This window comes from Amblyomma mixtum, chromosome 3 (genome assembly GCF_055824585.1).
Source record: "Amblyomma mixtum isolate Tamu chromosome 3, ASM5582458v1, whole genome shotgun sequence".
NCBI lineage: Eukaryota > Metazoa > Arthropoda > Arachnida > Ixodida > Ixodidae > Amblyomma > Amblyomma mixtum.
The window spans coordinates 365,713,951-365,737,817 of record NC_143014.1 but is presented as its reverse complement, the minus strand read 5'-3'; positions in this window follow the sequence as shown (position 1 = coordinate 365,737,817).

Genomic DNA, 23,867 nt, shown 5'->3' with positions numbered 1-23,867 from the left:
ATGCGCGGTTGAAGATAGACTTTGGTTCTCTTGCAATCCTCAATTCAGTCACATGAGCTTTCCGGACGTTATTATTGACTGTTATCTACTATGGCGATGTACTGAGGGCTTGAATGCCTCCTCTTTATGTTCGCGTCTAAATGGCATCCCTTGAATCGCAACTGAGCAATGGGGAAACCGCCCTTCCTGAAATGGCCAGACTTCACGAAGCACCGGTACCCGTGCCTTTAATTTCTCCCTCGCTAACACAGCTTGATGGTCTCGAAATTTTGCACAAAAGGGGCCTAGAAGAGCCCTTGGAGTTCCGCAGGCGGCAGCGAACAGTGCAGTTCTTCGTGAGTCACTATGAAAACCTCTAAGCCCTGTCGATTAAAGGTTACTAATGCAGCTTGGCCGTCTCGGTATCTGGGCGAGCCCTTAAGCCGCGTCTACGAAACATATCAGAGCCCCTAGCCTAATTGCTACTCAATATTGTTAGTACAACAGGCCTTGATATTCAAAAACAAAGCAAGCGGCTGAAACTACTCTGGTCATTTGCGAATCACGACTGTGCGGTTTCAATTCCTGACTTGCCCGCTAAGCGCAGTTCTCATTTGGCGGCAACGCGTTCGCTAGTACTTGAACATTTAGGAACAGAGTACTCCCGCCATTTTGAAATTTTCAATCATTGTTCTGTGAAAAAGGCCACAGAAGATAGCAGAGCAGCTTTTCGCATTCCTGATTTAAAAACTGCCTGGTCTGTACTCCTTACTGAAGTGTCCTCCAAAACGGCTGAAAGCGCTGCAATTGAAGCCGATTTGCGGAAGCTAGGGTCTTGTCCGGCTAAACGCGGTGATCCTGAGGGATTCAAAGTCTCCCTTCAAAGGTTTTAGCGTGGGTTCTTAACTGATGCTTTGCTTATTAGCTCTTTACGCATGGTGTATAATCGAAACAGCTGAGGCTTCTATATACGATCCCAATGGATGCCCTCACACATAGATGTCATAGGCACAGAGGTGGCGGAGAGCCTCACCGATAAAACGCTGCCAGGTAATCCATCGAAATAAAGACCCTCAAGATCCAAAGAGGCTCTTCAGAGGAACGGTTCTCACTAATTTCAGTGCCCTGTGGAGTTCACTCAACAAGCCATGTGTGACCAAGGGACTAAAAAAATCCCAGGCTACATTACTACATCGCATTCACACGGGCTATTCTCGTACCCCTGCGGGGATGTATAAAACGAGCGTGGAATCGTCTCCGCTGTGTCCCGCGTGTGGCGTGGGTGACACAAAACATTATCTTATGCGCTGTCTAGGGTACAACGCGGGAAGGTATGTGTTCACTTCCCTGAAGAAGACAAACCCCTCACAGTTTCGTTCAGGACATTGTCTACCCATGCGGAAAACAGTCATGTAAAAAAGGCTTCTCGCCTTCTTTTAATGACAGCAGGAGGTTACTATAGACTGTTGTGGGTGGTTGTTTTTACAGCGATGTAAATCAGCCAGGTCTCAGGTATGCGTCTGAATTGTGGGCCTTATTTGGAAGTCACTACGGTGGAGCAATCGTCGGCTGAATCCGCAAGGTTGACCCCACCAGTAGCTTGCAACAACCTTAGCCTAACAGCCGCAATAGAGCGATCGATGGAAAGACGTGTCTTGCTGTCGATGAGGCAATGGCGGCGCATGCTGACGTCCATGTCGAAATCGGTCAGAGAAAGCCGAGGATGGGCTGATAGACGTCGGCTACAATGAAGTCCAACCAGAAGGTGCGCCCCAGGCCAGTGTTGAGAGTGATGGACCACAAACCGTACACGGCGATGGAGGAAATGTTCGCCTTACGAAGAGGAGGTCCAGGTGAATTAGAAGTGCTGTCAGGCTTGAAGTCCGGTAGTACACTGACCTCGGCACCCGTGTCGACAAGAAAGCTCAGACAGGAAATATGGCCCAGGACTAAGAAATGGCGGAAGGGTTGAAAGGCGAGGTGACATGCCGTTGTCAGTGATCTCGAATCGCGTTTCCAGACCAGCACACAGGTAGGGAGGGACACCTGCGCGAGCTTGGTTCGCTTGGGGAAGAACGGCAACCAGGACGTGAGGATGAACCGCGCTGGCCATGTGAGGACGTCCGCAGGGCGTCGAGAGAAGCGGGAAGCTAGTAGATCTGGGCATCTGAACGCAACATCGTGGAGGACTTTGATGTGTAAGTGTCAGGCTTGAAGGCCGGCAGTAAACTGACCTCGGCACCCGTGTCGACAAGAAAGCTCAGACAGGAAATATAACAGGCAACGGAAGGACCATGAACGTTGTGGACTCGATCAGCTAACTCGGCGAGGTGATCGAGGGCAAATCGCCTGCAGCAGCCAAGACGAGGCGGGTGGACTGCGGCAAGCGCTGCAGGAAAAGCGCCATCAACAGCGCGCCGTTTGAGGTGACGTTGCTTTCTCCCAGTAGATGCCCCATGCTAGTGAGCAGCTGGGAGGGGCGGCGACCTCCAAGCACTTTGCCGGCGAGCAGGTGCTGAAGGCGCGCGCTCTCCAACACTCTGTTGCGGTACAAAATGATCTGCTTCAGGCGCTGGTATGGTGCACCGCTCAATGCCCCGGAGATGACGTCCGAGACCACGTGAGCCGCCTCAGGAGATAGGCTGGGAAGTAGGTGGCGAAACGTAGAAGTCTCCGCGGTGACGTGGAGGAGACGGAAGATGGTATCCACCTGGGCGAACCACTCCTGCGGCTCGTTGCACCAGAACGATGGCAGGCGGAGCTGAATTGCTGCCATGTACCGTGTGGGCTAGGTAGCGTAACGTAGAAGGTCTCTTGGCGGCTGGAAGTTGCTGGGGTCGGTCATTACTCAGCCTAGGGTCACCACTGTCGAGAAAGAGCGAGGCTACAGCGGAAAGCCAAAACTAGTGAAGCAACGTAACAGGCTTCTGGGACCGAACTGATCGTCACCACTTTGCGGTGCCGGTGGCAGCCACACTCTATCTTCACTAGGGGGCTGGATGGCGCATCGGGCGCCTGAAAGTGAAGCGGTCAAAAGCAAGTGGCCTCCGCACGGAAATCAGTGTTTGGCAGAGCACGAAATGGGACGTTAGCAAGTTTTTTAAGTTCCGGTTTCCGCTCTCCGTTTGAAATTTCGCGTTTTCCTAGTTCTCGCACTCTTCCAGGACAATGCCTACCTCTTGGGCCGTCAACTTTATGATAACACCAGCAAAGTCTTGGCCAAAGACGTTAAAATAGAAGGGTACTTTTCATTGCAATGGGCGGACACTAGTAGACGACAGGAGGTAGCTACACACAGCATATGCGGCGCCTTGTCTACTGAGGTTTGTGTCGTCCCGTTGCGCTAGAGCCGCCAGCGCTGTGCTTTATTGTGATGCAACTTCCAGCGCTGCAAGTACAAGTTAAGCCATCGATGCGGCCTAAATTTAAAAACGAATAGGCTTAAATTCTTCCTCAGGCGGCCCACTTTGCATTGACCACTTTACACAATTATGTATCTATAGAACCGGAGCGAGGGCGCGCCTACTATCCGGTGAGGTTTGGACTACATTTTGGCTCACATCAGCGCCTCCAAAAGGACTTTTATCCTTTTCCAACGGAGTAAAAGAAGTACTCTTTCGTACTGCACCAAATAATGCACGATTGGGGCTTTATTCGTAATGATTGGTGCGGCTGATTTCTAACACCGCTTGGCCTCCGTTCCTCTTTCTCGTCTACAATTTTTCTCGCCCTGTGCACATCGAAAAAGACACGCGCTGCAGCATTCGTCCGTCTCATCCGTCAATCGTTTCCCTCGCGCTGTGAATCTCTATCTATGGTGCTGGCTAGCCCAAACATTTATTCTCGTGGTGCTTTCTGGCGAAGCTGTGCAAAGGTGGCTGGGCTACATAATTAGGTTAAATGCACGCCTGGAAGGTAAGTGACGCCCTAAAGACATAAACATCACCCTCAATGATGAAACGACACGTCGGTCGGACCCGTCGCTTCTGCACAACCATCTACTCCTTTCATTCATGTGATGTTGCCGGATTCCCAAATGGAAGATGCAGTCTCCAGTTGCAAAAATATGACCTTAATCTACTGTACAGTGGCATCTTCAATGAAGGAAAAGATGAAGATTTCCGCGGACGTACACAAGTATTCGATGATCCTTCCAAATGATGTAGCACTTGATATGAAAATTGAAAGAAAGGTTACAAGACAACGTAAAATGTATAAGACGGCAAGGTTCTTGTATGATGGCAAAAACTGAAAAATATTGCAAATAATGAGATGGCCTGGGTCTTTCAGCTGTATGGGTGAAATTTCTTAAAAATCAGGTTTTTTATGTAAACGATGCAATGTGCATTATTTTTAACCTCTAAATTGCGCGGTCCCCTGCAATAGGTATATATAGACGAGATGTTGAGAGGCAAGCCATATACATAGATTGCAATAATAATGGCTCAAGGACTGACGCTCCAGGTATGCCCCAATATACTGGCGCTGGTGGCTAGTCGTGTTTGTTCGCGGAGAGTAGTAACTCAGTGATTACTAACGGACTCACGAGTGCAGCTGAGCCCATAAGGGTAAATGTCAAGTGAGCACATGTTTAAGGGTAACGTTTCTACCTTTTCTTTGAAGAAACTAAGAAATAAGCGAACTGTTATAAATACAGCGCCAAAGATACGTACACATCATTAGTGACAATCACTGTCTGTGTCTGACACGAATAATATTCGTGCTGGTTCAGAGAAAAGAACTGATCAATTTCTAAACAGTTTACAGATTGATTAAATATAATGCGTTTTAGAACTTTATATTGAAGAATATAAATGAAATAGAGCTGGTATGAAGTACTTTGATTAGCTGGAAAGGGCGTCTTTTGCGTGAGGGGCGCCCCCAAGCGGACGGCTCCTATAGATTCTTTTGTCAGCTAGTCCAGGTGCAGCCGTTGCCGCAGGTTTTCAAGGTTTTTAAAGCAAGCATAAAGCGCCGAGTGCATAAAAGAGTACATTGGAAGTATGTTCTAAAAGAGTATTGTTCTTTATGGCAAGTGAAATTTTTAGGTGCTTATATAATATATGTCGACAGCAAATTCTATTTACCAATGGTTCGCGACATTGATACGGCCTGCTTCTTTTGGAATAGTCGTGTCTCTTCTGTTGATAATTTAGTTATTCTAGCCACTAGGACTCAGTAAAATTCAAGAGCGGCAAGTAGAATGGTACACACTAACGACGATTAGCTTAACGATGTAGTTGGTTAGCTTATATCCCTTGAATTAGTTCTTACAGAGAGACAAAAAAGGTGTACTTCAGAGTACTAAATCTTAGCACGTAAAATGTAAAATCTTTCACATTAGAAAATAAACTGAGTGATACTTTAGAATAAGCTGACGCATTCGCAGTTTTTGTTGATATCCAGCGCGGAAAATTACTGACTGCAGTTTTCAGCTTCAGTGAAAAAGAAAGCAAAACGCAATTGGAGAATGTTTATTTATTTACTTATCTTATTTCTGTGCATTGCCATAATGTGCACAAGGTCACAGAAGTGCGAAACAGATTTCAAAATACAAGAATACAACCACATACCATACAAGAGAAACTGCGCAAATGCAAGCTCAAAAAAACAAAAACGGTCATAGCTGATGGGAAACAGATTTTAAAATACAAAAATACTGGCACATACCAAACAAAAACAACACTGAAAATACAAGCTCAAAAGGAGCAAAAAAAACGTGGCAGTCTAAACAACATCAATGAGTATAAACGTTCTCAAATATCTGCAATCTATTTTCCATGACATCGTCGGTGTCATTATTAAAATCATTGATGGTCCTAGGAAAAAGGGTAAATTTAAAACAATTAAATCGCGAGTTTAATGATGATATTGCAAAATAACGATGATTTCTAGTTCGATACCGGGGAGAATAAGTGAGGGCATCAGAGGTGTTCACATTAAAATGATTATTAATAAACTGAAGAACGTCAACTGTCATTGCGAATTTTTTAAGGAATAGATGGAAAGCTGTTTCTTTAAGGCGGTCACTGACTGATATTCGCCCATATGAGTTATATATAAACCTTGCTGCATTTTTTAAATCATTTCCAATTTTTAATACTTGCCGTTGTGGAAGCCAAGAATGGTTCAATAAAAGTGCTGTTGGCAAGCAGGCGTGGGCCAGGGGTCGCTAACATGAGCGAGCGTCGTATGAAAAAAAAAGAGAGAAATTGTTAGATATCCATAAGCCTAGGTACTTATACTCTGTAACTTCATGAAGAAAATTATTAGTTGCATCGTATCGATAAAAAGAGGGTTCTTTTTGGTGTTATTTGCCTGTATAAAGTTTTTGCAAAGTTAACTGACATTTTTCACCTCTCAAAGCAAGAAATAATTTTGAAAAAATCATTATCCAGTGTCGTTTTCTCTTCAGTTGAGCCTATTTTCTCATACAGGACGCAGTAGTGAGCGTATACCTTATTACGCACGGACAAATATTTACCAATATCAATAATAAATATCAAAAATAATAGCAGGTCGAGAACAGATCCTTGGAGAATGCCAGATTCATCAGGAACGTGATCTCAGCAGACTTTATGAAGTGTTACAAACTAACGGCGATTAGACAGGTACGACCGAATCCATACAAATATTTATTTCTTATGACTTGACCGAGTTTATAGAGTAATTTATTGCCCGAAACTTTATCAAAAGCTTTACTGAAGTCCATGAATACAACATCTGGTTGCTTCCTTTCGTTGATTGCTATTGCGAAATTGGGCGTTGTTTCGATCAGCTGGAAGCATGTATAGCATCCTCACCTGAACATAAGTTGAACGTCTGTTAGTGCCTTACGTTCATCTTGGAAGTCAGACTCTTTTGAATTTGTTCTAATACTTAGCGCGTCGTTGAAGCTAGTGAACTATGGCGATAGTTGTCAATACCTTTACGCAAAGCCTTTACTCTAGCAATTTTCCAAAAATGTTCTAAAACACTTTCTTGCAAGAATAGAGCAAATAGGACAAAGAAATACTTTCAACAACGCTTTGCGTACAGCTTGAAAAAAACATTTGGAGTATCATCCGGTCCAGCAGATAGCCTAATATTGTTTTAACAATCAATTTAAGACAGCCTGCTCAGTAATTATTACATCAGCCACAGAAGGAAGGGCATTTTAAAGGGCGGAAGACGTCCTTCGTCTTTAGTGAAAACTTTCTGAAAGCATTTACTAAATGCTCAGGAAGCCTGAGGGTTATCACTTACAGGTCGCCCATTTATTCAATTCAATTCAATTTTTATTTTATTTTCATGGAAAGGGGGCTAAGGCAAAAGGCTCATTTGCCTGACGAAGGCTTTAGCACCCACGTACAGTTCGCAATGCAGTGACAAAAAAAACATTTGAAAAATCTTATTTCTAATATAAGTTACGAAAAAAACAGCATGTATATGCAGGTAGTGACCCAATAATGTAGAAAAACAATTTGCAACACACACTTTCTTTACACAAAGTTCGCAGAACAGGCAACACAACCAAGATTTACTGAGCAGAATACATAATCATCAAAGTACCAAGATTCATAGAACACACACAGTAACTGTACGGAAATCTGGAGTGAAACATTATGAAAATTGAATGTCACTACTTATTAAGTAATGTTTAAGGTTCCCATTGGACCACGATGTGGAAGAATTGAAGTCAAGAGGTGGCGGTAAATTATTTATGGCTGCAGGAACTTGGTAGCGTAGTGTCTGTTTACCGCCATTCGAACAAGTCTTAAGGCGAAAGCCTTCAATACCTCATACTCTCGTGATGAAGGACTGTTAGCAAATGCGTCCACGTTTCGGCGTCCCTACTTTAAAAAAACGGTGTCGAGGTTGAAATGGAGACGCTACCACTCCGCCACGAAGGCTCAGGGTTCGCACATGAATAAAGGCGCATCTTGTGAATGCGTGGGTTTGATAAATAAAACAAAATAAATAAAAATAGGAAAAGAAACAAAAATAAGAAATGAAAAAAAAGCAAAATAAAATAAAAATAAAATAAAAGATGAAAAAAAATAGTGCGCCATGAAACGCTTTCGCCTTGCAGCACTTTAGGGAGTCAAAGTCCTCCTTGAATTTTTCTTTGCGTTCTGAAGTGGTACGTTATCTGTAGAACGAGAAAACGGCGCAATTGATCGCCAGAATTTATCAGGTGAAGTTATTATAAATGCCCATATTAGCATAAAGTAGTATTTTTTCTCCTTTTGGATCGACTGTTTTACTTTCTGTGCTACTTCCTGAACTGTTTCCTTAAAATTGGGAGAGCTTGACTTCTTATCTCTCTTCATTAGCAGCTTCAACATGCGCTGCAGTTACAACGTTCCTCGCGTAAACCAGGTATTGGGTTACCTTTCTTCTTGAGCCGCCGCGGTGGCTCAGTGGCTATGGTGCTCGGCTGCTGGCCCGAAAGACGCGGGTTCGATCCCGGCCGCGGCGGTTGAATTTCTTTGGAGGAGAAATTCTAGAGGCCCGTGCACTGTGCGATGTCAGTGCACGTTAAAGAACCCCAGGTGGTCTAAATTCCCGGAGCCCTCCACTACAGCGTCTCTCATAGCCTCAGTCGCTTTGGGACGTTAAACCCCATAAACCAAACCAAACCAAACCTTTCTTCTTGAATATCACGGGGACAAAAGGCTGAATGCAATCACAAATAATGCTTTTGAAAACAATTCAGATGTCATCCACGTTACAAGTGCTGTTCTTGAAACTATCACAATGAAAATCTAGGGCCTCAATAATCGATTCATTATCAGCGCGGAAGAAATTCGGCAAGTGTCGAATATAACCCTCTCGGTCCAAAAAGACATCTTCGTGTATTAAAAATGTTATTTGATGATCACAAATTCCTGCCAGTACATTACATTAAACTTATTTGATATTACCGCGCACCAAGAATAAATAGAGACTTGGCGCAGAATGTTGTTGAACGCTACTAAGTGCCGCACAATTTGTAGGAGATCAAAATCAGCGTATTATTAAGCAGTGTATCTGCTACTGCGTGGGAATCTTAAAACAGCCAAAGTACTCCATGCTTCATACGTTGAAATCTCGACTAAAATACCTTGTCATCTGATCTCACATAGTGAAAAATATAGTGTTCATGTTCTTCCAAGACAAAGAAAAAGGAATGGGAAGATTTATAGAAAGCTCCAAGGATATACCGCACATAGCAAACTTTACAAACCAGAGCTTCAAGTGAAGTAACATCACACATTTTTAAAATATAAAATATGCTTTTGAACGAGATAGCTACCACACTACCTCTTCTTTCGCGACCTTTCCCTACACATTTTAAGGTTTTTTTGGCACCATCTTGGAATCAAATATTTCTTTATCTAATAATGCCTCAGTGAAGACAGCTACGTCTGGATTATGCTAAAGCAGCAGCCCTTCCAGATCGGCAACCTTATTTACAACGCTACGACAGTTCATAATTATTACTGAGATTACCCTCCTATGATCTTTTTGTGGTCATTTCTTTTTGTCAGTAATCTCATAACAAGTCTTGTTCGTTGTATTTTAAGCAAATATTTTACCATCCATACACACTCTGTCAGAAAAAGCTTAGCCTTAGCTCTCTTCAATCTCTCTTATGCTGAAGCTTCCGAAAACTTGTAATATTTCGAAAGGCGACAGGAAAGCCTTCAGTGACTGAAATTTCTGTTTCCTTTAGGTTAGTGTGCGCTTTTAGGACGGAATTATTCTCGCAGTAGTTCAACAATTTAATAATTACGGGGCGATCGTTTTCAATCTTCTTTCCGAGTCTGTGGCATCTCTCTACGCCGTTAGCTGTAACATCCAATTCTTCCTGAAACACCGTTTCTGCTACCTTCCAGGGAAGAGTTTCAGCAGTATCATCGATTTCCTTTTTTATTCCGAACAGAAGTTATTTCTCAGGCTCCTATTTTCTAATTCACGAACCTTGTCCTGCAGGTGTGTCACTTCATTTTCCAGGTCAGTGGTTGTATACTTTAATTCACAAGTTTGCTGTTTTAGTGCAGTTAGGGATGCTGTTTTGAACTTCTAGCGTTCCCATCTTTTCATTCCGTCCTGCAATACCTTCTTCAATCTTTCCCTGCTCTTTCAAAATGTTGTTTATCGCAGCTTCCATATCACTCTGACTCAAAAGAAGCTTCACCAATAACCAGTATGAGTAGGACCTGGATTTGACTCGATGTCATCACAATTCAACAAGCCCTTAAAAGAATAAATATGCAAAAATAAATTCTTTATACAAAGTGGGCAACGCAGCAGCAATACGAAGCGGGTGTGAGTGTGATAGTATCTGGCAGGCAACTAAGCACTAACCTGAACGACAAAGCAGAATAGCTCGACCATTACGCCCGATGTGCTGCTGCCAAGCCCACTGGTTGCGACCGTCAGGCTGCTGCTTTTGGTACCAGCCGGTTAAAACACCTGATGCGACGTCGCCGATGCGACCGAACGCGCAGTAACAACGACGAATGGCTCGATGTCGTCTGCGGGTTCGCGAGTGTCCCTTGCTGATAAGTCGATGTTCAGACGATGCATCGCGGTTCCATTTTCTGCGCAGGCGCGTGGCTGTAGCATTTGCACCAAGGTAGCTTGGACCTGAACGACAATGAAGAATTGATTGACCATTTCGCCCGATGTGCTGCTGCCAGGCCCACTCTGAAACGTTGAAATATTGATGACTAACCTTCAGCAGATTGTCACTCAAATCAACAAAAGGCTTTTTGATCCTTCTTCGGCTCAAGATGACCACATTAAAACTATCCTAACCTCTATAGAGCATGTTAATGGCTTCCAGACAAAGACACTGACTGACCTGGAGGACAGAAACAGGTGGTCAAACATAATTATTCATCGTATTTCTGAATGCCGCGGTAAAGCAGAAGCGCTCCTTAAAAAAAATTCTGAATGAGGCTATGATGGACAAGTGAAATGTGCGATATGCATCTATCGGCCACATTCACAGGCTTGGCCGACAAGGCACCCAACGTCCGTTTATCACCTTCCTGCAAGTTTTTAACGAAAAGAACGCGATATTTGGAACTGCGGCAAGTTTAAAGGAACAGGCATGTATGTTCAAACTGACTATTAGCAAGCGACGCTCAAGAAACGAAAGCTTCCATGGGAAAGCGCGAAAGCCGAGAAACTGCAGGGTAAGAAAGCATACCTATTTCATGACAATCTAAAGGTTGATAAAAGTATGTTCTAGGATGAAACCAAAAACATACACGCCAAGATAGTCAACCAAGTTCCGATTTTACTGAGTCCAGCAGCCCAGCAACTTGACGCCTGTGTCAAAAAGGCGACAAGCATTTGCGTATAACCAACTTAAACGCTCGTAGCATAATCAACAAAACAGAATCACTTGAAATTACCTTACTAAAGGATGACCCACACGTAGCCGTCATAACTGAGACGTGGCTGCGGACCGAAATAGGCGATGAGGGCGTTTTCCCACTTTCGTATAAAGTTTTCCGTAAGGATCGCTCCTCCGCGGGAGGTGGCAGGGCAGTCCTTATTAAAGAAAACTTCGAGGCCGTTCTCCTCGGAAACAATATCGGCCTCAAATGTTTATGCATAAAAATTTCGAGCTGTGGTCATAAACTTGTACTGTGTGCCATTTACAGATCTGATGCCGCACCTGAGTATGTAGTCAAGCTTGAAGAAAGTATGCTCAATTCTTCAGAAACAAACTCCTACTGATATGCGACCTTAACTTGCCAGGTGTGAACTGGGAACGCTATGAATGAGTTGCTCACTGCAGCAGTCATTTAAACAGTATACTTAACATATAGTTGACGCACGACCTAACGCAATTTGTTCAGGAACCAGCACATGTGCAGGCAACATGAAAATCTGTGCTGGATTTGGTATTTTTGCCTGCACTGTTTCCTAGATATATTGTTGAAGTTTTGGAGGGGATCTCTGACCACCTTACTGTCAGTGTTTGCGTACCTATGGTCGCTTTTGTCCAACCGAATAACTCTGTGAAGCGTTCTTTTAAAGTCTACTCACGTGCCGACGATGCATCTATTATCGAACATCTGGAATCATGCCTCACTGATTTTACAGATAATGATGTGAACGCACTTTGATTCCGTTTTATAGATATGTGCCCCTACTGTACAGACAAATTTGTGCCGAGCAAATGTAAACTAGCTCATAGACAGACGCCGTGTATGACGCGTGAAATAATCTACCTGAAGCGAAAAATGAAAAGGTTAAAAAACGGCGCTTGCAATCCATTTTATCTAAAAGAATTAAAAGAAAACTTTGCACTTTCGCAGATTCTTCGAAATAACGCTACATTAAAACTGTTGCCCAGCTTCATTTTAGAGGAGCCAAAAAGTTTTAGAATTATTTAAGCGAAAAAAAACGAACCAGTGTCTCAAATTTATGTTGATAATTCTATAGCTACCTATCACGGTGATGTTGCGCGTCATTTCAACGAGTACCTCCACAGTCTGTTTTCGAATTCTGATATTTGTCCATCCACTGACTCAGTATTTCAACCCACCGATGTGAATTTTATTTCATACCCTGGTGTGGTTTCTATGCTACTAAATTTCAAGAATAAATCATCATGTGGTCCTCACAATCTTCCTAACGTATCTCTGAAGCGATATGCAAAATCCACTGCAAAGTTCCTAGTCATTATATATCGTATATCTTTGCTTCAAGGTAAATTACCGAGTGACTGGAAGATAGCCAGAGCTGCGCCTGTACAGAAGAAAGGTTACCGGGCGTTCATAAAAAATTACCGTCGAATATCTCTTACGTCATCATGTTGTAAATTAATTGAACACATTATTGCCAATCAGATTAATGAATTTTTGAATGAGCACTCAGTTCTCTCTTATTTTCAGTATGAATTCAGAAAGGGCTGCTCAACCATTACACAATTAGTGGCAGTAATACATTCATTCACTTCATGCCTGGATAAGAACGGTCACATTGATGCATATTTCAAGATTTCAGCAAAGCTTTCGACAGCGTTCCACATTACAAACTAATACCGAATTCAGACGCATTAACCTTCTGGAGACTTTGATCATACAGATAACTATTTAGCCAATCGCTATCAGTTTGTAGCAGTCAATGAGTGACAATCAGGCTGTCTTCGGGTCGGCTCTGGGGTCCCTCAAGGGAGCGGGCTAGGACCATTATTGTTTTAACTTTTTGTTAACGATATTGTAACTAACTGATTTTAGTGTGCAAATCAGATTGTTTGCGCATGATTGCGTGCTCTTTCAAGAAATAACTTCAACTAACGATCAAAATCATCTTAACTCAGCTCTTGCAAATATTTTTGAATGGTGCCAAACATGGGATATGAAGCTTAATACCGATAAGACCATCTTTCTTCGCTTCTCTCGGCAAATAGCTCCACTTTACTGGCTAGGGCCACCACCACTGCACGCAGAGCCTCATTATAAGTACTTAAACGTCACACTTTCTAATGATTTATCTTAGAATTTGCACATAGATAACATCTGCTCATCCGCGTTGAAACTATGTTTATACAGGCAAAAGCTGAAAATTCACCTCCTAGCTTAAAATTACTTGCTTACAACTCACTTATTATGCCGAAGCTTGAATATACATGCATTGTTTCGGACCCTTTCACTAAACGCAATATTAGACGTCTTGAAAAAGTGCAGTGGAAAGCTATAACGTTTATTTACTCAAAATTTTTATCGCATAATTCGCCCTCTGAAATAAAGCAGGCTCATGATATCCAATGTCTCGAAGAACGAAGGAGAAATTTACGTTTACAATACCTTTTCCTCCGTTGGATCCTGATCTAGCAGTCAACCCATCACTCTATCTATCGTCTTTAACGTCGAGGCACACCCACCAACATCACCCGCATTCTCTGACGCCGTGTTTTGTACGAACAGATTTATTCAAATTTTCATTTTTCTCAGCCACTGTAACCCATTGGAATGATTGTTGATTGCATTTCGCCACACTTTGATACTTTATTAACTTTGTTGATATTCCTTTCTATTATCACTCTACCCACCTTGCCTGAATCTGTACAAGATCCGCAGTACGGAATAAATACAATACGCATAGATGCTGCGCTGAAGGGCACAGTCACCCATTTTTTCGTGTATGAACTTCACTAAGTATAAAATGCGTATGTATGGTTTGGTTCGGTTTGGGGAGTTTAATGTCCTAAAGCGACTCAGGCTATGAGGAACGCCGAAGTGAAGCTCTCCAGAAATTTTGATCACCTGGGGTTCTTTAACGTGCACTGACATCGCACAGTACACGGGGCTCTAGAATTTCGCCTTCGTCGAGATTCGGCCGCCGCGGCCGGGATGGAACCCGCGTCTTTCGGGTCAGCAGCCGAGTGTCATAACCACTGAGCCACCGCGGCGGCCAAAACACGTATTTACGTTCTACATACTATGTAGTATCAAGAATTCATCGCTGGGGGCACGCTAATTTAGGTATCAAATCATTTCAAACTTACCTAAAGAAAGACTTAAATTCTTAATGTCTGTTACAACGAAGCCTTCTCTATCCGCCGGCTTCCTTTTGCCTAGAGGGAGGCTATTGCTATTCTTAGAAAGGGGGAACGGTCCTTTTGATCCTTTATGCTTTGCTAATAGCCTTGATCAGTTGTCGATGCATGTAGTTCAAAAAACTTATAGCTGTCTTGCATAATTTCTAGAACACCATGGTATCTTCGACCCCCTTCTAGCTTTCGAGCTGTACGGTCTACAATAGATAATTTGATGGTGCTCGAAGTCTGTATTAGAGGTGCATTTATACATGACAAGTCATGATCATGAAAAAGCATATGACATGACTCGGCGTTCCGGCATTCAGAGGAAGCTGTGAACTTACTAAATAGATGCGATTATGCCCCTCATTTTCAGAGTTAACTCTATAACACGACTATCAGAGTTAGGATGCGAAACGGCCTAGCAATTGCCTCTAGGCAAGAAAAAGGCGTATCCAGAGAACCGCGCAGAGGTGTACATTATTCATTTTGAGAATCAATTCATTCCATGATGATCTTCTATCGTTTTTTATACCGTTTATTTGGCTGTTACTCAGACAGCCTTGCGGTCTTGATAATTTTCTATATGTGAGAAACGAGCACAGATGACAGCTGACAGATCTGCAAATTAGGCCTATGAGAATGGTTTAAGATTTAATGCCCGAAAACTCACCCACGTACATTTCTAACAAAAAACTGTGTGTGGTACCGAGAACTTCTGTCTCCTTTGTAGGGAAGAATTAACGTTAAAAGTGAGGGAATATTTTTAGTATTACATCAGATGAGAGACATGCATTTTTTATCAAACATCAACTACATTACAGAGTATTGTAAAAAAACCTTTAACATTTAAGATATCCTGTCACCCATTCGTAAGGGCCACCGATAAAAAAATGTGTGTTAAACAGTACTGAAATTGGGCTCCTTCAACAGTAGACTATACACACATGGTGTAGCACACCGCAAGAGAATCCGCCTTAAGACTTCTCAGTTCAGTACATCACATGGGTCATTGTTTATCTGCTGGCGCTTTAAGAACTAGGTAATCTCAGAGCTTATACGTAGCAGGGAATGATTGGAGTCTATCCAAAGAGTTTACTTATCTGTAAAGTTGCACGCTCTGAAAGTAAAACCGCTTAGGGATCACCCGTGTAGACACCCACTAATCCGAAACTCAGTATCGAGGCGATCTGCCAGCAACCCAACCTACCAGCAGCCTTTTTTCACGCGAAAGAGAACGATAGCTAATAAACCTGACACCCCTCTTGCTGATTTCCCAACAAAATGTATGAATGGCAAAGCGGTTCCACGATTAAGTAAACCTACTAACCTGAACTATCGTTGCCGGCTGCGCCTAGAATGAATAGCCAAACACGGACTATTCAGTACTACTTTCTGTTCTCTCAACAAAAATAGAATTGTGAACAATTATAGACTGATGGGTCCGAATGCATATTTTATTACGTATAGGAACGTTAGAAAGATGTTCCCGTCTACCGAAACAATAAACAAAAACGACATCATCTTCTCTGATGAAACAGCGACTATCTTGAAACAGCGACGAGAGTGAAAAGTTCCTTCTCTGCAGTCTTTTATTGTGTACTTTTTCATGCATATGTGCACCCAATCCTGTTACGGCCTCAAAGAGAGGCCAACAGTATGTAATAAATAAATAAATAAATAAATAAATCTTCAGGGCCGTAGATATGATTTTAGAAAACATAATAGCAAAGTCGAACATATACAAGAACTCAATGTTGCGTAACGGCTTTCCAGAGCACGAAGAAGTTTGAATGCTACTTTCAACATACTGCTAGAGCGTATGATGGATTCCTTATGCCAATCTCTCCAAATAACATTCTCTGGGGATTCTAGCCACTCTGCAACACACGGAAATGAAGAAGTGAACAAGCTGGCACCATCTGCATCCTAATTATTGGACCTTTTTATATTACCGCCATTCCTTATACAGAATACAGACAGCACAATAAATACAGAATAGCTCAAATTTGATGTATTTAATTGAAAAAAAAGCATGAAAAAATTAATAAATCTAAGCTTACGGCTTAGGGCATTATTCAACGAAAGCTGGTACGAATTAGCGGCTTTTCCGGCGGGTAAGGAAGCTCTGGCGCATGCAAGCGACTAGTACGATAGCGCTGGCACCGGCAATATTTAAAGACATTTTATGCACGCGACCAGCCAACCTGACACAAAAAGAGCTAATTCGCTATGCTTTTTTATCTCCTGCAGCTTTGGCTACTTCGCGTCACCTCTCCTTTCGAACATGTTTAGATGCTTGGCTTTGCCATGTTTGTTTCGAACACGTTTAGGTACTTGATTTAGCCTCTCAGTCGAACTCGTTCGGCTAATGGTCTTCGCCGCTTCATGAGCCACCACCACCGCTAGCGGTGCAGTCTTGCACGTTCAGTTCGTAAATAAACTCACTTTCGACTTTCCCGTTGGTATGGAGAATATCCACTTCCGCCATCATGGCGAATCTACGAGCATCCCACGGCGCACACTTTTCGCGAACATCAGTCGTGGTCTCTTCTAATTCGCACCTCGTCAACGTGGCATTGAATTCCACCCCTGACTCTTTGGAACGTTCGCACGACTCATGCGGCTGCTTTTACGTGATACGCTCAACTGCCGTGTCTAGCCATCTTGCTCTTACTATTATTAGTGGATTTTGTGGAAAGTAAATGGCGCATTAATCCTCTCACTTCTCGCTGAGCGTGCCAACAGCGTTGTGAGTGAAGGGAGGAGGGTTTGAGTGAATGAAGAAAGAGAAAAATGGGTGCCGTAGTGGGGAGCTACCGAATAAATATCGACAGTGATCCTCCTCTCCCCGCTACCGAATTTTCAAGCTCCTAGCACTACATTCGTATTCTTGGTTCTCTGTGTATATGTCTTAGCAACACCGTTATTAAAAGTAATAAACTTTTTCACAGTTGACACTGCGATCTTCGCAGACAACGTGAACGGACTCTTGAGAGCAAACGGGAAAAACCAAATTCTAACTTCTGAAAACAACATCTCGCGCATATATGCGGGTCCTACAGAAAAGCCGAGAGGGCCTTTGAAGGTTTAGAATCCCGCCGTGCCATAGAAGAGAGAGTAGATTGGCCTGGCCTTGAGGGGCTAGGATACAGGGCCTCTCGCCACTGAGGTATCTCTGGCTAAATCCAGCGTCGTCGCGTGAGCGGATGCGGTAGTTGCGACGCGCGTCTGTCCTTTATTTCTATTTTTCCTCTCTGCATGTGACAGCGGTCGTGGCTTTTCTTTTCATTTTCCCTCCACCTGCAGCAGCAACAACCGACGTGCCGTGAGAGGACCCCGCAAGATCATATGTGCTGTGCTGCGAGCTTTTGTTTACTCCGGGTAGACACCTTTCAAGCCTGGCGGCGCGGAAAAAAGGATAGGAGAGTGATCGCATGGCGGTCGATAAATCCCGTAAATGGCTTAGACAAAGCTGATAGAGCATTCGCTCTATAAATTAAAAGACTGCCAATTTTATACCCATGTCAGCCTCGTCCTGGATGTGGAAGGCGTTAGGGAACGAGAGAAATAGCCAATGTAGGATACACAAGTCTAGAAGAACTCTAGTTTGGGCTAGTTGGTTCATGATTCAACAGGAATCATGAATTTGGCATTGGTTGCAATTTTTGACGATTTCTTTGACGATGTGCGGTTTTTGCGCCGGTTTTTGTTCTCGTTTTTTACACCTTTGACGCTGACCTTGGTCTGAGCTCCGCATTCATCCTTTTTCATGTTTCTTGTTGGTCATCGGTTATCATTCATATGGCTGCTGGTTGTTCGTTTCCAATTTTTTTCGCGTTTTTATACTTTTGACGCCGACTTTGGTCTTAGCTTCGCGTCCATCTTTTTTCTGGTTGGTCATCGGTTATCTTTCATGTGGCTGCTGGTTTTTGGTTTCCAATTTTTAAGGTTTGCACTCTTCATCCATTTCAACCTTTTTTTACCTTTGACACTGTTTTGGTCTTAACGCTTCATTATTCACCTTTTTTCCACGTTTCTTGTTGGTCATCTGGTATCACTCATGAGTGTGTATCGTTTTTGGTGTTGAAGAGTTGCTTGGTCATGACCGTTTTAGTGTTGTTTGCTATACTTTTGTTGGTTTTTTTTTTTTTTTTTTTAGCCATGATAGTATGTTACGTGGCTGCTATTGCGCTTCATGTGCTAGATATCTTACAGTTATCTTTTCTACTGCCTATGCGTGATTACACGGATGTTAGGGCGTGTTGGCCTACATAAAGGCGGGTTTGGTGCGAAATAAAATTCAGTTGTAAGTTGGCGCTGGTCCTGTCGTGTTTGTCTCTTTTGTCCACGTCTTTTGCGCCATTTTCCTGTTGGAACAAGTCTAGAATTAGCCTACATTTCTGTAGGTAAGAAGGAAAGAAGTCAGTGAGAAGCAAGTAAGCGCATTACCGTAAGTCGAGCGGGCACTATCTATAGAGCATGGTGACCGGATGAAACTGGACTGTTTGCGACTAAAGCTTGAGCATAGCTACGCAAAAGGCTGATGAAGATCAAATCAGTGGCAGTATTCTCTATCCTGGAATGGATGGCACTGTGCTGTTGATAATGGTGATGACTATTTAAATTCTTGAATATCAGCGATATTTTCATGATGAACAGAGGCGATATGCGAGAAATTATTGAATAAGAACGCGGAGCAATATATGTGGCCCTTACTCCCAAGTTCAAAATAATTGCTTACTAATATTCGTGTAACAGACGGCACGTAACTGGAGTCTCCTGCCAGTAAGTCTGCGAAACCGGAAGGACAAAGCACCTGAGGAAATGGGGCTAGAATCAGCGCAATGAAGTATACAATGAGAATCATTTGGGCGCTGCTCCGAGACATGAAAAAAGAGCAGCCGCGCGTTAAAACTTGTACAGCTGAAAGAGGAGAAAACTGATGTGGTGAAGGCATATACTCTCATATCCAATGGTATCTAAGTTTAGGAGCCTATATAAAAGGCTGGTCAAGAGTGGAGGGCTTCGAAAATTTCTTGTCACTGGTGCAGGAATAAGTCCTCGCAAATCGCTTCTTTTGTGCGGCGGACTAAACTCTTCTCATGTGAGTCAAAAAAGATGTTTCGAGGAGATTGGAAAACTTCCATAAAGGCATCTAAAATTTTACGGTAGCATTGCGAAATGGTTACGCTCTCGTTGCACGTCGTATGTGTACAATAAGCGGCTTATATAAAACATATTGCAACCCAAGATGGCCGTAGCTGCTACATAAGCATTTCTCGCTTAAAGTGGGAAATTCGACGCTTGCATGTTGGCTAGTCTTCACCAATATGATTCAGCGTGACAAAAGCAGATCGAAATTTGTCTCTGTATGCGGAGGCGTTGCAGGATGGGAGGCTTTACGGGAACCTCATTTCTTTTTATAATACTTGTGCACATTTTCTTTTTTTGCAGAATGCCGGGCCCCTGCCTGCCAGCAACAGTGCGTCGATGCGTACCGGAAATACTATGACGTAATTGGTAACTGCGAAGGCCTGAACTGCATCTGCGAGTTCAAGAAACGTAAGACGCGAATGCGGTATTGTGCAATAGTTGAGCCCAGCTTTGAGAGTGTGTTCCAATTTAGTTATTGTTCCATTCCTTTAGACACCTTTTTCGCGTGAACCGCGTGATCATCAAACACTCTGCTATCTTGCCAATTTGAAGGACCCTCCGGCCGCCCCGCTCGATGCAGCCTCCGCCTCCAGGAGTTGAACATAACCGTCGTCCACAAGTTTGGACGCACGCGCATCGATGCAGATTACCTGTTGCGACCCCCTATCCACAAGCTGCCGGAATGGAATGATGAAGACACCTTTTTTTGGATCGATAACCACAAGCAAATTAGACTGACACCAACTCTCAGACCTTGAGCTGCAGCACATTATCGTATGACTGGAAGGCAAGTCGTCCTCATACCTCGTAGTGTTCAGGCACAGATTAGTCTACTCTTCTCTTGAGAATGGTTTCCTCGTAAAAAAAAGACTTCTCGCCTAATAAGACGTCGCACCGGTGAATCTTCATAAGGAAATTCCACGGGCCTCGTACGATGAGCCAACAGCTGTGTACCGCGGCTTAATTTCTACTCTCCGCCGAATTCAACGCGAGCATCGCTGGCCATGCTTGACCACTGATGTCGCACACTACATCAAACGCTGTCGTGACCGGCAACACCGCTAAAAGCCACCAACAAGACCAGCAAGATTTCTGCAGCCAATTTAACCCCCAGCAAGGCCTTTCAGGAGATCGACATGAACCTTTTTGACCCTTTCCCCCGCCGACATCTGGTAACCAGTAGATAATAAACGCAACCCACGACTTGACCCAATGTGCCCAAACGCAACAGAAGCCGCCATGTTGTTCGTTGAAAACATTCTGCTTCGCCACTGTGCTTATGAAGATCTCACCGAAAGCATTCCGCAATACCTCACAAAAGACAGTAAAGGGCAACTGCGCACCATTCGCAGACACATGCCCTAACGAAACGCTTTGACAACACAATCGTAGGCATGTTTGCCATGTATGTCGACACGGAACACAACACTTGGGATGTCGTACTCCCCTACGTTGTCTTCGCCTAGAACATGCAGTGCAAGAGGCCACGCAGATGACCCATTTTTGCCTCGCTCATGGCAGGGAGACAATGGGCGCGCTCGACAGCATGATCCCAAACTTCCCACAGAAGAACAACCTGGTTGTCACTGCCTACCTTCAGAGTGCAGAGGTAGCCGGACGACTTGCCCTGCTACGGATCAAAGAGCAGCAGTGCACAGAAGCGCGAAGCCACAACCTACGACGGTGCAACGTACAGTACAGACCTGACGATAGAGCCTGGTTGTGGAGCCCAGTCTGCCGTCGAAGAATTCGTGAAAAACTTCTGCCATGTTATTTCGTACCTCACAAGATACTTCGACAGTAAGGTGTAATGGAATATGGAGGCTTTACTTATGCAACGACAGCATTGCAGTGGCTTCTTGCACGCCGAGCAGTTCTGCAGTCGTGGCCACTACGAGTGGGGAGAAATTTATTTCACAATACTGCGAATCTTCTGGTGTTTCCTCCACTAAATTTGAGAATGACTTTTGGATGTTATGCGCTGAGAGGACAGCTAAGTAGTAAACAGAAAAACCTGTGCTTGTCACTGATAATTATGGAGTAATCAATATACCAGCGATCAAACTTTGTTCCCTCTCACATTGCTCACGATAGCACACATTATGACATACTATACGGCCGGTTCCCACTTTCTGTTTGAACTTTCAATATTTCTTTGTGCTCAGTATTCTTCACTTTAAAGCAACTAGGCGATGCTTTAAACGGTACGCAGATTTATTAATTTGTGACGCCACATGGAACCAGATCTATATCGAAACATCTTTCTCACCGTATCTCTAAAGGTCCCCGTCACTCTTAAATCAAGCGTCTTCGAGACCGGCGGCGATCCTGTTTTTCCAGGACGCTGATCACGTTTGTTGCTTTCGGAGCCGCCAGACTGCTCAGTTATTCGTGAGCGCAGGTGAACCCAATAAAGAGTTCATGTAAAAAGCACTTCAGTGTGCTTGGCCACCGCACAAGGCGCTGTCACTGGCATGCAACAATATTCTATACGTATTCAAGCTCTGCCACATAGGATTCTGTCGCACTTCGCCGATAGGTGCTGCTGACGACTTAAGCACAGGCAGACGCACAAGATGACTTACGTTCCCAAACCAAGTCGACAAGATCACGGAGGACTGCGACAACAGCACAAGATAGGATTCGTAGCAATGAAAAGCCCTTCATGTACTGCTCACGCAGTTCTAACTTTTCTTGAAACGAATCAACCAGCAAGCAAAAGCGTCCTACTACAAGGTGACGGAGAATGGGCATCTATCTAATGTTCAGTGGGCAGTATAATGGAAATGCCTATCTCTCACCACAAACCAAGCATCATCACCATGAAAGATACTTCAAATGGCACAGAACAAAAACTCGCCAGTGTAACGCTAGGCATGAACGCACCATGAAAAATTTTAACACACTATCTCATACAACTATTTCCTTCAAAGCTAGCGTCATAGTAATGTTACCGCTACCTGACATTTTTAAGCAGCAGTAGTATATGCGCACATAATCCTTTTGACGCATTGCCTTACAGATATTTATGGTTCTTAACAATGCTTTATGTTATCGTCCTGTGTTTGATTTTGCAGGATCAAAGTGAAGAACGTGATGTGCAGGATTGCGCGTGATATATTCGGATGCTACTCGAGAAGTGCAGATGCGTTGACATTTGCCGTAATCTTGCACAGTATGGCTAGGTTACCAAGATTTTATTTGCTATTCGGTGTATATGACATCTGTGTATGTAAGCAATTTAGTGATCAGTGGAAAGTCTGCTCTTTTTCCGTGCATTTAAGTTTCTAGTCCCTCGGCGTCTGCACTGTGTCTGCTGAAGATGCATCATTATAAACCCACCGAAGTTTCTATATTAATTCAGAACACGTAAATGTCTCTTTTTCAGTGGTTCGAGCATAAACATCAGCGAAGGCGTATTGTACATCAAGTGCACGCAGCCGCGAGAAAACGAGCTCAACCCATAAAAGAAAGGGGAGGTTCCAACTTCCAACAGAGTTTATCTTGCAGAAAACGGCCCTTTTTTTGCAAACTGGATTGTGAGATCGCGCCAGAAAAAGATACGCGTGGAAACAAAAGTCAATAGACGCTTATATTAATACGGGGACATTGACTGCTCTTCGTCCGAGATGGACAGGGAGGGATTTTGTACACCAGTAGAACCCTTTCGCTCGATAAAATACGCCTCCTGTATTTCTCGTTCTAATTTGTGTTTTGATTAATTATGAATCTTATTTTCTCGTAAATCAGAGGGCATTTCGAAAGTTATAAAGAATAATCATTGAGCGACATTTTATGAAGCAAAAAGGCAAGCCGTCCCTGCGAGTGTGAAAAAGCTTTGTGAACTGGTCAATGTCCACATTTTAATGTTGCTGTCTTTGGTTTTCTGGCAAGTATATCTTATTCTCTATATAGGCCCCAATCGATTTCTTGTGTTTTCTTTGAGGGCTTAAAAAGTGACGTTTTTATTTAATAAATCCAATTTCAAGTTTGCACTTGTCCTTGCTTGTATCGGTTGCGCTTGTTTTTAAGGTGCCAGTGTGGTCATGATGCACAGTATGTCTTGCTAAAACATTTAACCCTTGGCCCAACTGTACAACGCGCCGAGTACAGCACAGCTTAAGCGCGGAGAAAAGTTATCTGTTTTAGACAGGCACCAGCCGCGGTGTTTGCTGAGAGAAAACCAGCACAGTAGCAGAAG